This window comes from Canis lupus, chromosome 4, assembly GCF_003254725.2.
Source record: "Canis lupus dingo isolate Sandy chromosome 4, ASM325472v2, whole genome shotgun sequence".
Taxonomy (NCBI): domain Eukaryota; kingdom Metazoa; phylum Chordata; class Mammalia; order Carnivora; family Canidae; genus Canis; species Canis lupus.
In genome coordinates this window covers 34,280,881-34,293,039 of record NC_064246.1, presented here as the reverse complement: position 1 = coordinate 34,293,039, position 12,159 = coordinate 34,280,881, and the positions used below count along the sequence as shown (strand labels likewise).

Sequence of the window (12,159 nt, the reverse complement as noted above, 5' to 3'; positions counted from 1 at the left end):
CTTCTGTGGTCCTCCTCTGCCCCAGAATGATGTCTTGTTCCTTTGGCCCCCATGGGGTCCTCAAAGAGCTGCCAACCCTTCCCCTGCACCCCCACCCCGCCCGTTCTCCCATTGCTCTCCCCTTCCCCTTCTCTGCCAGCGACACCCAGTGACCCACAGTCCTGTCTTCTCCACCCTGTCCTCTGCTCTGTGGTCCATCTGTCTGTCTCCACTGGGCCATCACATCCTTCAACACTCTGGTGTCCTCCCCCTCGGAGGCTGTCTCGAGCACCAGGCCCCCTGGCTCCTCTCACGGCCATTTGGGCTGTCCTGTCTTTCCAGGCCACTGTCTTGTATTCACATTATGGATCATTTTGGGGTATCTCTCTCTCTCCAAGCCCCGTAAGGCCCCTGCCTCACCCCCTCACGCATGGAGCACAGAACTCAGCACATAATCGTGCTCAAAAGACGTTTGTCATAACTTGCAAAGAGAAAGGTGTCAGTCTTGGTTTAGCCTGAAGGGAGTTGTGGGAGTTTAATGGAAGGAGACTAAAACTGGAATAAGGACATGGCTTGGGTTTGAAGAAAAGTGCAGCTTTCAGAGGCTGCTGTCTGACTTTCCACTTGCTGAGCATGCACAGCACAGCTTCCAGAGTCTTCTGCACCCCAATCTTCACATGAGGGCCCAAGGCTCCGGGGGACGGGCACGTGGCTGAGCTGCCGCAGCGCGGCCGGCAGAGCCAGGACCCAGTGCGAGGGCCCCCAGCTGCGCATGGGAACTCAGGGCGCTTATGTGGGGTGGGCGTTGTGGGGAGCACGGGGCTCTGCTCCCCGTTTCTGGGACGGGGGTCAGCTGCCCTCCCCTCCCAGCGAGGAGCCTGCTCGGACCAGGCCGGGCGTGGCTGGCTGTGCCTGTGGATCCTGCCGGGCAGGTGCTCTGTTAGAATTTGTTCCTGCTCGGCGCTGCGTGTAGGGATGTGATGGAGACGTCCATACGAGGGAGCCGAGTGCGTGCAGCGGGTTGGCTGGGCGCCACTCACCCAGAGGCCGTCCTGTGTTCTCAAATGTACCTGTAACCTGCCACCTTCGAATTGAGAGACGAGGTGCACAGACCCTGGGGCTGCAGGGACCCGGGCTGCTCCCTCCTCGGAGGCTTTAGGGGGACAGACGGGGGCAGGTGGTAGCTCTCAGCCCTGCCCTGACACTTCTCTCTCTGCTTTTTTTTTTTTTTTTTTTTTTTAAGATTGATTTATTTATTAGAGAGTGCGAGCGAGCAGGGCAGCATATGGAGTGGGGCAAAGGCGGAGGCAGACAGGTGAACTCCACGGAAGCCCGACGTGGGGCTCCATCTCCCCTCCCTCAGATCATGACCTGAGCCCCGGGGCCCCGACACTTCCCTCTTCGTGGGGTCCCCTGCATTAGCCCAGGGCTCCTCCAGGTGGGAAGAGAAACCCAGTCAGTGCCTGGTTCAGCGCCCCGAGGAGGATGAGAGGCTCACGGTTGGCGCGAGTGGAGCGTCCGGGTGGACACACGGGCCGTGCTTGGCGGCTGCGCTGGGAGCCCCAGGGGCGCTGACGAAACCTTGGCTGTGTCCGCTGTGGAGGAAGTGGGGCTTGGGCGACTGTGGGATTTGTCTCCCTCTGTTCTGAGCTGGTCGGGAGCCGGGGTGAGGATTCCGGGGAGCGTCCGGCAGGCAGGATGGATGCGGGAGACCAGGCCTGGGACCCGAGCCCCCCCTCTCCTGGCCGGTCCGGAGGTGCAAACAAACGACCTTGACTTGGGCCCAGGACCCGAGGGCCATGTCCGGGGGAGACTGCGTCCCCGTGGGGCCCCCTTCTCTGTCGGGAGAGGCGGGCCAGGTAGCAGTGGCGGCCCGTGCGGCCCAGCCCGGCCCTCACCAGGTGCCGGGGCCACACGCCACTGTCCTGCCAGCCTGCAGACCTGGTGTCCGCCTGGGTGGACCAGCCAGAGAGCAAGGGCCGAGATCCCAACGGCTTCTCTGAACCTTGAGGGCACATAATGAGGTGGCGCGGGGCGCGTGGAGCAACCGCTGGCCGTCCTGGGGCTGATGCTCTGCTTTCCAACACCTTCCAACGGAGACTCTCTGTGTGGCTGTGACGGCCCCTTGCTTTGCTTCCGCGAGCTTGGCCTCGGGCAGGCCCCCTGTTGGGACTCACGGCAATGCAGGAGTCTCCTCCTGGGCGTCCCCGACTCTCCATGGTCAAGAGCAAGCGACCTCAGCTCCCTCACACACCCGCAGCTGCTTGCGCTTTCAGGGCTCTCTGCACCAGCAGAGACCTTCCCCCTCCATCAGACCCCGACTAAGGTGGAGAGGAAGGTTCAGGCCGACAAGTGAAGGCGGCGCTGGACTAGCTCCTTGTGACTTCCTGAGCGTTGTCTCCACTGGAAACGGGGCTTGGCAGGGTCTTGCTGAGGAGGCTTCTTGGCCGTTCGGGGCGTCTGTGCTCTCGGGGCCTGGCCCCGCGTCCTGGGGGAACCCCCACCCCTGAAGGCTGGGGCCTGTGGAGCATTCTGCTCACCCCTGGGGCCGGGTGCACCCCCAAGCCATTGGCGTGTCTGCAGCACCAGGCAGGGGTGCAGGCCTGGCCCGGGTGAGTGGAGCCCCTTCCTCGGGGCAGCACCCGTCAGGGAGACGGGAACACATCTGCACCCAGCCCAGGGCCCGGCCAGCCCCGGCCGTCTGCACACAGCTCCCTGCCTGCCCCCTTCCCCGAGGTATTCTCGGGGCAGATCAAGCCAGAGGCACAGGGACCGCAGACTCGACTAGAGTTTCTGGCTGTGGCCGTGGGACCAGGACTTGCCCAACCCCATGTGGTCGCAGAGTGGCACGTCATTGAGGAAGGGGCTTCCCACTCAGCTCCTGGCTCCTGCCCCCAGGGTCGTGCCCGCCAGCCGGGCGGCCTTGGGACACACGGGGGGCACATTCCCCCCCCCCGCCGGTGTGCTTGGAGGTTAGGCTGCGTCCCCCTCCCAGGCGCCGCGGCATCCCCGGGGGGCACCGTCCGAGCAGCTTGGTTGCCTCTCCCGAGATGCTCACCCCGGAGCACGTTGCAATGAAGCTACAGCGTCAGGCTGTGCCCGCGGGCTCCATTGCTGGCAGACGTCTTCTTTACGTTTACAGAGACGGTGAGGGCCTCGGGGCGGGAGCCCAGCATGGGAACATTCACCTCCGTGCAGGACCGTGAGCTATGCAGCCAAGTGCAAATGCAGGGTCGCCTCCCAGTCGGGAGCCAGAGACGGGCCAATGATTCGTGTCTTGGCAGGCGGAGTGTGGGGGTCCCCTGGGGGTGTCAGGGGGCATACAGCACGGGGACTCGAGGACCTGAGCGTCTCAGCTTGGGTGGGAGGGTGTCCTCCCTTCCTGCCCGTCTGCCTGCCCTTGGCCTCACGTGTCCTTGCAGATGAGTATCTTTGTCACGAGCTCTGTCCTCTCCTGTCGTTGCGCAGCTAGTCAATGTGTGGAGTGGCCGGAGTCATGGAAACCGACTGGCTTTGACCTCAGCATCGATGACCTGTGCCGTTTAGGCACCGTGTGGCCTTGGCGGAGTCGCCGTGCGGCCCAGAGTCCCTGCCGCCTTCCCCGTGAGCGGTGACGCCGTGCCGGACCTCCCGAGGTGGCCGAGGAAGGCTCATGGAGCAGTGCAGGGCAGGCTCGAACACGGTGTCGGCGCATCCTGGGGCTCACCCATGAGCAGCCCCCGCCTCTCTGCCCCCGGCTGAGTCTGGCTTCCTAGAAGCAGTGCCTGGCACTCCACACGCCCCGGGCTCCAGGGCAGCTCTCAGGGGGGACCCAGGGGTGCGAAGGAAGCGGGAGGGAGCCACGGAGGCGACTCAGCGGAGCCGGGCTTCCTGGGGTAGGAATCGCACCACACAGTTATCCTGACTCGAGGTGGAAGGCCCAGCCCTGTGTGCCCGCTGCAGTCACCCCCACTGTCGGCCGCCCCGCTGCGGGGCACAGCTGAGCCTGCAGGACAGCAGCTGGGGACGGCACGCAGCTGGCATGGTGATCTGGGCATGGCACCAGCAGCCTCTTGCCTGCTCCGAACCTTTCCATCCCGTGGGTTTCCCGTCAGTTCTAAGTGTAGGAATGTTCCGGAAAGTTTTAACCGCACCCCCCGACAGCCGACCCCTGCTGGTTCGTTCCCTGGGCTGTGAGGGATGCGGGTCCACCTCTCCGGGCTCTTGGGGTGACGTCCGTCCCTCGGCACTAGGCTCAGACTCTGGCCCATCGGGGCAGCTCTGGGCCGTGGGAGAGGCTCTGGGCTCCCGTCCCTGTGCTGCTGGGCCGCCGCTGCCCAGCACTCGCTAAGGTTATTAGCACCTTATTGGGCCTTGGGATGGCTCAGCGTAGCTGCGTCCTCGATGGCACCGTCTCACTCCGGGAAATCTGAAAACACGAGCCGTTCGGAGCACACTGGGTGTGAGGCCCGGGGAGGGGCAGGGGGCAGCCCGCCAGTGCCACATGATGCTAAAGGAGGGGTGACAGGTGGGGGGTCCTGTCCGGAGGCTCCGCAAGCACCGCCGGTGGCCGGGTGCTGTGACGACAGCCCACGAGAACCTCAGCGAGGTGAGTGTTTCCCCATTAGGGAGAAATGTGACGCCCCTGCCTGGCAGCCTGTCGGAAACTTCCGGACACGTATTAGCTGCTCAACTATTAGTCACCTTTTTATTATTGCTCTCGAGTGTTACTTATTTATTTTTTAAAGATCTTATTTATTTATTCCCGAGAGACATGGAGAGTGAGGCAGAGACTCAGGCAGAGGGAGAAGCAGGCTCCCTGTGGGGAGCCCGACGTGGGACTCGATCCCGGGACCCTGGGGTCACGCCCTGAGCCAAGGGCAGATGCTCAACCGCTGAGCCTCCCAGGGATCCCGGATTGCTCTCAGATTTTAATTCTCAGCTTGGGTTTGAGCTTGTTGGGAGCACACGGTCCCGGTGGGCATGTCTTCGGCCTTGGGAGGGAGCCGCCCGAGGACGGACATCTGGGAATCCCTCGGGCTGGGAAGGGGTGGACAGCTATGACGAATGCCTTTTTTCCCAAATCTTGCATTCCAGTCCACGCAGCCTCCCGCAGTGGGAGGGAAATGGCACCACCTTCGCACCTCTCTCCCCCCTCCTTCAATCCGTCTTTTCAGAGTGCTCTGTCAATTAGAAAATGCTCGTCAGCTAAGAGACTATTCGGAAAACAACCTACACGGCTTCTCTAGCACTTGAAGAATTTGAAATAATGGAAGGGGATTAACTTGCCGGGGATGGCGTCGTGGGGAAGGAGGGCTGCTATTCACAGCCGCCTCCCGGGCTGCACGGTCTCATTAATAACACCTTTCAGGCTCTAGCCCCTCGAATCTGGAGGGATCTCGAGTGATTAGCAGATGCCGGGAATAGGAATTACTTCATCTGCTGCTGCAGTGTGCCTTCTCCTAGAGCTGCAGGCCCCGGAGTCTTGATACCCTCGTCATGTCAGAGGAGGGCTGAGGCTGCCTCGCGGTCACTCTTGCTTCGATGACGGAGGCAGACAGAAATATCACCAGTCGAGTCCCTTCTGTTCCGGAGAAGTCTCTCAGCTGGCCTCGAAGGCCTGGTTCTGTGCTGGGTGCTGGGGCGGGGGGCCTGGAGCAGGACAGCCCAGCTGAAAGGATTTCACGGGGCGGGAAGGTAGACAGGTGAATGGCCTGCGGCCGCGGGGCAGGGGGTGTATGTGCCGGAGGGGCACTGCCTGTGGTCTTGCACATACACAGGGCTGAGCTTTGTGGTGACCGAGGGCGGGAGGGTAGAGGTCCGGGATGGGGAAGGCTGGCAGGAGACGCGCACCGGCTGCTTGGGTGAGATCCTGTGATGGTACAGGACAGACTCACAAATTTGAGTGCGAGCTGTGTGACTTTGGGCGGGCTCCTGGACCCCGGCCTTGCAGTTTCTGCCTCCGTGGATCCAGGGTGGGGCTGGAGATTGTGCAAGTGTCCGGGGGATGCTGATGCCCGTGGACATGCCCCGAGGACCACCAGGCGGGGGTGCTGCATGCAGGGATGGGGCACGGGCGGGGTCCGTGGCCGCCTGAGGGGCCAGCCCCCTGTCGAGGGAGCAGCTGCTACTCAGCCACAGCCGCGGTTGCTGTGCGGAGGTGGGATGAGTATTACTAGATCTTTCATTTGGTCTGGGAAGACTGGGAATCTCCAAGTGTTTACGTGAAATGTCCTTAGTTTTTATACTTTCTCATGGGTCTGAGAAAACATATATGCAGCCTCCGTGTGTCGTTTGTCTGTGACCCGTCCTTTGGAGGACGGAATTTGCCAGGTGGTCAGGGAGGGAAGTGCGGCTCATGCAAAGGGAACCTCGTGTGCATATACCTTGAGTGCAGAAGGGCACGGCCTTCTGAAGGGCCTGAGTAGATGCCCCATGAATGGGTGGCTAGGGATGGGTGGCGAGGAAGCCGGAGGAGGAGGGGGAGGTGGGGAGGGAGGAGCCCCTGCAGCCCTGGGGAGGCTTAGAGCTGCTCCCTGACCTCAGCACGGCGGCTCCTCCCGCTGAGCTCCGTGCTTCTGGGTCCCGGGATACGGGAGCACTTCGGTGCCCACTATGGTGGGCCTGCTGGGTGGAGGTCGGCGCCGCGGGCTCTGAGCCGCATGCAGTGCTCTGAAGCTTTGTGTCTTCCTGAGACGCTTCCTATGGAGGCCGGCTTCCTGGAGGACGGGCTGTGGGTTGACTTGGTGACGCTCCCACAGACGGCCACTTTGTCCCTGTCTTCTGGGGGAGGAGCCTGGGGCCTTTCTTCCATCACGGTCCTGAGAAGGTCCTTGGGTCGGCCAGACCCAGGCTGAGGTCTCACGTGCCCTGCTTGCTGTGTGACTTTGGGCAGATAGCTAGAAGTTTCTCGAATCTGGCTCCTCAGCTGTAACGTGGAGGAGAATCATTGTGAGCATTGTGAAATTAGTAAACATGCCGATTGATCCAATAGATGGTTTTCCTAAGTGACGTGCTTTTTAGGAGATATTCCATGACCGTGGTAGAAAAATATCAATCTATAACTAAGCGTAAAGGAAGAAGGCCACGAAAGGTAAAATCACCCAGCTTTCCACTACGTCGAGATAAACAGCATCAACATGTTGGTATGGGTGCTCACTCTCTACCTGCTAAGCCAGGGCTAGCGGGCTCTTGCGTAGAGACCTGAGTCGCACGTATCACTGGTCGGAAGCCCCTGGGGTCCCTGTTGTATCTCCTCAGCTCTACCTTGTAGCCTGAAAATAGCCACAGGAAATTCCTAAAGGAAGGGGTGTGTGTGTGTCCTTATTGCAACCACAGGCCCACGGGTTGAAGTTGACCCTTCCCAGGCCATCCTGGTGCCTCGCACTCCCTCCCCACTCACTCCTCCATCCCCTGGAGGTGCAGCCCAAGGGCTATGTGGCCACCTGGAGGAAGACACAGGCCGCAGCAGGAGATGTGGGGTCCTGCCCAGCAGAGGGCTGCTCTGGCCCTTTCCTTGGCGGATTCGGATTCGGGAAGGGCAAGGGAAGGGTCCATTGACGACCTGGTTGGTGGCTGAGAGGCCAGAGCTCAGCTCATCCTCCGACTCCATTGGGATGGACTCTACATAGGCCTTGGCCTCTACAAAGGAGAAGGGTGCTGCAGGGGGGAGGACACATTCAAAGGTTAGTCCAAGAGGATCCAAGAGACCCATGGTGCTTGCTTGGGGCCTGGAGGCTGCGAGTGTTGAGCCCGGACCGGGTTTCACGTTCTTGAGAGGGACAGAGACCACCGCTAGGGGTCTAGTTCACCCTGAGCTCCCGAGTGCTCCTCAGGTGCCCACCCCGGCAGGCGGGTGACAAGATTCAGGCTCTGGTCCTGCTTCGTCCTCTGGGCCCGTGCCCTTGAGCAGCTCAGCTTCAGGGCCTCTCGGGACCCGACCCCTTGGTAACCGAGGATGTGCTCCCTGCAAAGCTTGGGTGCACGGGTCGGGTGCTCCAGCTGGCAGGGCCGCTCTGCCTGGTGGGAAGAAGTGGGTGAGCTCCCAGCCCCGTCCCCTGCACCCCTGCAGCTGGTTCCTGTAGACGCCCGAGTAGAGAACAGCTCCATTCCTACTAGAAAGTGCTTTTTTTTTTCTTTTTTTTGCATTTTCGAAGTGGGAAGACCCTGTCCTTAGGAGAGAGGGTCCACTTGACGTTGAACATGGAGACTCAGAGAGGCAGATCAAAGAGCCAGACGTCTATTTGTAGCGTGGGATTTATTAATTTAGCTGCACATACATATTTAAACTCACATGTTATGTAAAACAGCATGTTAATTTAGAAGGGCTGCTTTTTCCCTCCTCTCCCATTGCATGGGATGATTGTATTTGAAGCTTTCCTGGGCCTCTTGGGCAGTCGGGCCACTGTATGCAGTGACTAACCCGGTTTCCCGGGCCATGGAAGTCTCTGCTTCTGCTGTGGATGTTTGAGATCTGCTGCTTTGCGGATTTTGTGTGAAATGCCGTCACTGAAGATTTTATCCTAAGCCCCCCGCGCTTATCTGCTGACCAGCACAAGCGTCTCATCCTACCTGCCCCCACCTCGTTGCATAGGACGTGCATGTTCTACCTGCCCCCACCTTGTTGTGTAGGACGTGCATGACCCTGATCTCCACAATAAAGCTGCTTGTGGTCTTGCTTTCGCAAGTAATTTGTAAGAGACTTGTTTACAATGATGCCCCCAGCTCACAATTCGAAGGTCATACTCAGGAACGATTATTAAGGAGGGTTAACTATCTTTGCCTCTTTTTTTTTTTTTAAATGATTCCATCCGGCAACCTCCTATGGCCATCCCAAACTAGCATTGATTGAGGTCATTTCAGGCTAATGTCTTTTCCCCAAACAGTGCTTTATTGTTGAAAAGAAAGTAAATGAGCGAACTGCCCTTTAATAGGAGAGACTTGGTCAGGAATTTGAATATAAGTTCACTCATTCTTTTTTTTTTTTTTTTTTTTGAAGGATGATTTTGGAAAAAACAATTACCCTTGCCTTTCTCTACTTGCCAGTGGAGAAAAGCAGTGACTCGATAGCTATTTGTTGAGTTTGAACGATTGGACGAATGTAAGGGTTTCGTAGATACTTGGTGCCACATGGTGCCTGACACGGAGGAGCGTTCAGGAAAGGCTGGTGCTTTTCCCACTTGCCTGGGTCCTGCTCCATCTGTTTTGCCTCACGTCTGCCTACCCACTATGATGTTGTGGGGCTCCCTAGGAGCGGGGTCCTCTGATGTCGTCCTGTGCGGTGGGACCCAGGACTTGGTCTGGCCAACCTGCTTCCCCGCCTGCCTTGTGTCACAGCACACCTGCTCTCATTGTCTGCTTTGTCGTGATCCTGCCATCAGAGGGCTTTGCACATGCTGTTCCCTCTGCTGTGCTGGCTTTTCCCTGCACCTCCTTCTTTCTCTTACCTCCAGCATCTCTCTGGTGGTGATCCTTCCTCATGGAGGCAACCCTGGCCTCTGGATGGGGTCAGTCCCCCCTGTGACCTGCCCCATGGTATGCTCTCCTAGGGCCAAATACCTGCCTTCCCGGGTGGTAATTGAACATGCATTTTGGTGGTTGATGGATGCATGTCCTCCGCCCTGGATCAGACCCCCCTCAAGGTCAGGGACCTGCTCTGCCTTCACAGCGGCGCTGCCAGCACTCTCTGCGGTGCCGGACACAGTAGGTGCCCAAGACACGTGCTGGACACGTGGTTGAGTGCATGGTGCTTGCAGAGGAACAGGTTTGAGGGAGGAGCAGTGCTCTTTGTAAAATCTTGCCCTGCCTCCTGAACACCTCTGGCAGATGTTGGCTTCTGTCATTTTGCCTCAATATGATAGGAAATAAGGGAAATACAGGTGCGCGGAGGCCTGGAGCCACACCTGTGCATCATGGTCTCCCTATAAGGTGCCCCTTCTTCCTCTGGAAGGAATGAGTTGGACCTTTCAGTGTAGTCAGCCAATGTCGGTATTTTGTGGAGCCAGGAAGTGAGGGCTCTCTGAAAAAGATTCTTGTACTGGCGCACCTGAAATTGTGCTCATGGGAACCAGCAGGAGAAGCAGAGAGGCTGGAGCTGAGAGCTTTCATGTCAGCAAGCCTGGGATTTGGGGCTGGAATCGCTTGAAATCAAGTAGAAAACCCAGCAGACGTGGGCAGATCTCTTCCTTTCTCCGACCTGACCTGTCATGCACATAGGTGCTCCACCCGCCTCTCTCTTCCCCCTTTCCCCCAGCCCTCTGGTCCAGGGGTCTACTGTATGCACCCTGGCTTCCTTCCCTGTCTCTCTTCCCCATTCCCTTAGCAATTCTTCCCGATTTTACTGCAAATAAATACATTAACTTCTACTCAAGTGTTTGAACCCTAGCACCTGCTTTTGGGGACACCCAGCCTAAGACACTGTGGATACTCCATTCTCCAGAGCAGAATTTCCAGTTAGAATTCTTTTTTTTTTTTTAAGATTTTATTTATTCATGAGTGACCTAGAGAGAGGCAGAGACACAGGCAGAGGGAGAAGCAGGCTTCATGCAGGGAGCCCGATGTGGGACTCAATCCCGGGACCCCAGGGTCATGCTCTGAGCCAAAGGCAGATGCTCAACCACTGAGCCACCCAGGCATCCCAGGAATTCTTGTGGTGCTCAGCAGGCTATCCCTCCGTCCATCCATCCATCCATCCATCCATCCATCCATCCATCCATCCATCCAGCAAGTATCTGTTGAGCGTATACCACGTGCCTGGCACTATGTCAGCTATGGAGCATACAGATGTAAGCAAAGGCAGACATGATTCCTACTCTCATGAGGCTTCCTGATTAGTGGGAAAGACAGACATTAAGGGAAAAATTCTAACAGGGATAGAACTTCAAGATGCATTACACACAGTGAAAGAAAGAGGCGTGGTTCCATGGGTTGGGGGTAGACCTGAGGAGGCTGATCCAAGGTGGAAAGTCAAGGGAGACTGCCCTGTTGAAGTGACCCTTGTGCCGAGATGACTGAAGGGCAGTGGAGACACGCATGCATGGGTCTGAGGGTGAGGGTGCCTCGAGGAACTGAGGGAAAGCCATGCTACTGGGAAGATGACGAGGGAGGGGGAGACTGGACGCACTGGAATGGGCAGAGACACAGCTGTAGGCTCCTGTGACCATATGGAAGACTGTAATCTTCATTTAACAAAAACAAAGAAAACCATGGTGTGGTCTCAGGCAGCACAGTGACAGTAAGTAGAGTGGGGACCCCGCCATTTTGTTGGTCGTTGAAGGAGAAGGTGAGCCCAGATGCTGGAGAGCTCGGCACATCTAGGGGGTCAGTGTTTGGGGAACGCAGGAGACAGAGTTCTCATCTGCATCATTCCTGACCTGAATCCTATGCAGCACCAGGGCAACCTCAGAAGTGATGGCAAGAAAGATCTTGAAGGCCCAGCCCAAAGGTCCTGTCCTCCAAAAAAAGCTTGACCTACCTTCCTTCCTTCCTTCCTTCCTTCCTTCCTTCCTTCCTTCCTTCCTTCCTTCCTTCCTTCCTTCCTCCCTCCCTCCCTCCCTCCCTCCCTCCCTTCCTTCCAAATTAAGTAGCTCCATGCCCAATGTGGAGTGTAAACTCATGACCCTGAGATCAAGAGTCGCATGCTCTACCAACTGAACTAGCCAGGAGCCCCCAATAACCTTCTTAAAGGGCCCTTCCTGCCCCCTCTCCCTCCAGAACAGAATTAGGTGTTGTTTATGCATGCCCACAACTGTATCAGCCTCTGTAGGTCGATCACTACTTGACTAGGGGCCCTTGAGGGCCAGAGCCGTATCTTTGTTCGAGAGTGTCCCCAGAGACGCAGCTCTTTGCCTGTGTGCAGAGCGAACTTCATCTTCTCTAAGAGTTCCACCATAGCCTAAAGGCTGGGGCAGTGCTCCAGCTCAGAGGGAAGCACACAGTGTCCTCTGATGCTTCGTGGCATCTGAAATGAAGCTCTATCTTTGCACAGCAGATGGGCCCCAGGCCCTAGGGGCTCCCGATTGCTGTGTGGTTTGCAAGCTCTTAGAAGTAGCTGCCAGGCCGCCATATGCATGGGAACAGCCAAACTGGCTACATAAGCTGCATTCTCTGCTGCAAGATCTTCCATGTGGCCTTGGAGAAGCTGTGAGGGTCACCCAAGAGCCCTGTCTCTTACATGGGTACAGAGTACTGCTGCCTTTACAA

At 57.9% G+C, this 12,159-nt stretch overlaps 1 protein-coding gene across 3 annotated transcripts in view; it reads left to right on the top strand.

The window, feature by feature from the left end:
- The window catches only part of GRID1 (glutamate ionotropic receptor delta type subunit 1), a 639,650-nt gene that overhangs the window by 248,811 nt on the left and 378,680 nt on the right, over positions 1-12,159 (top strand). The window lies entirely within an intron of this gene.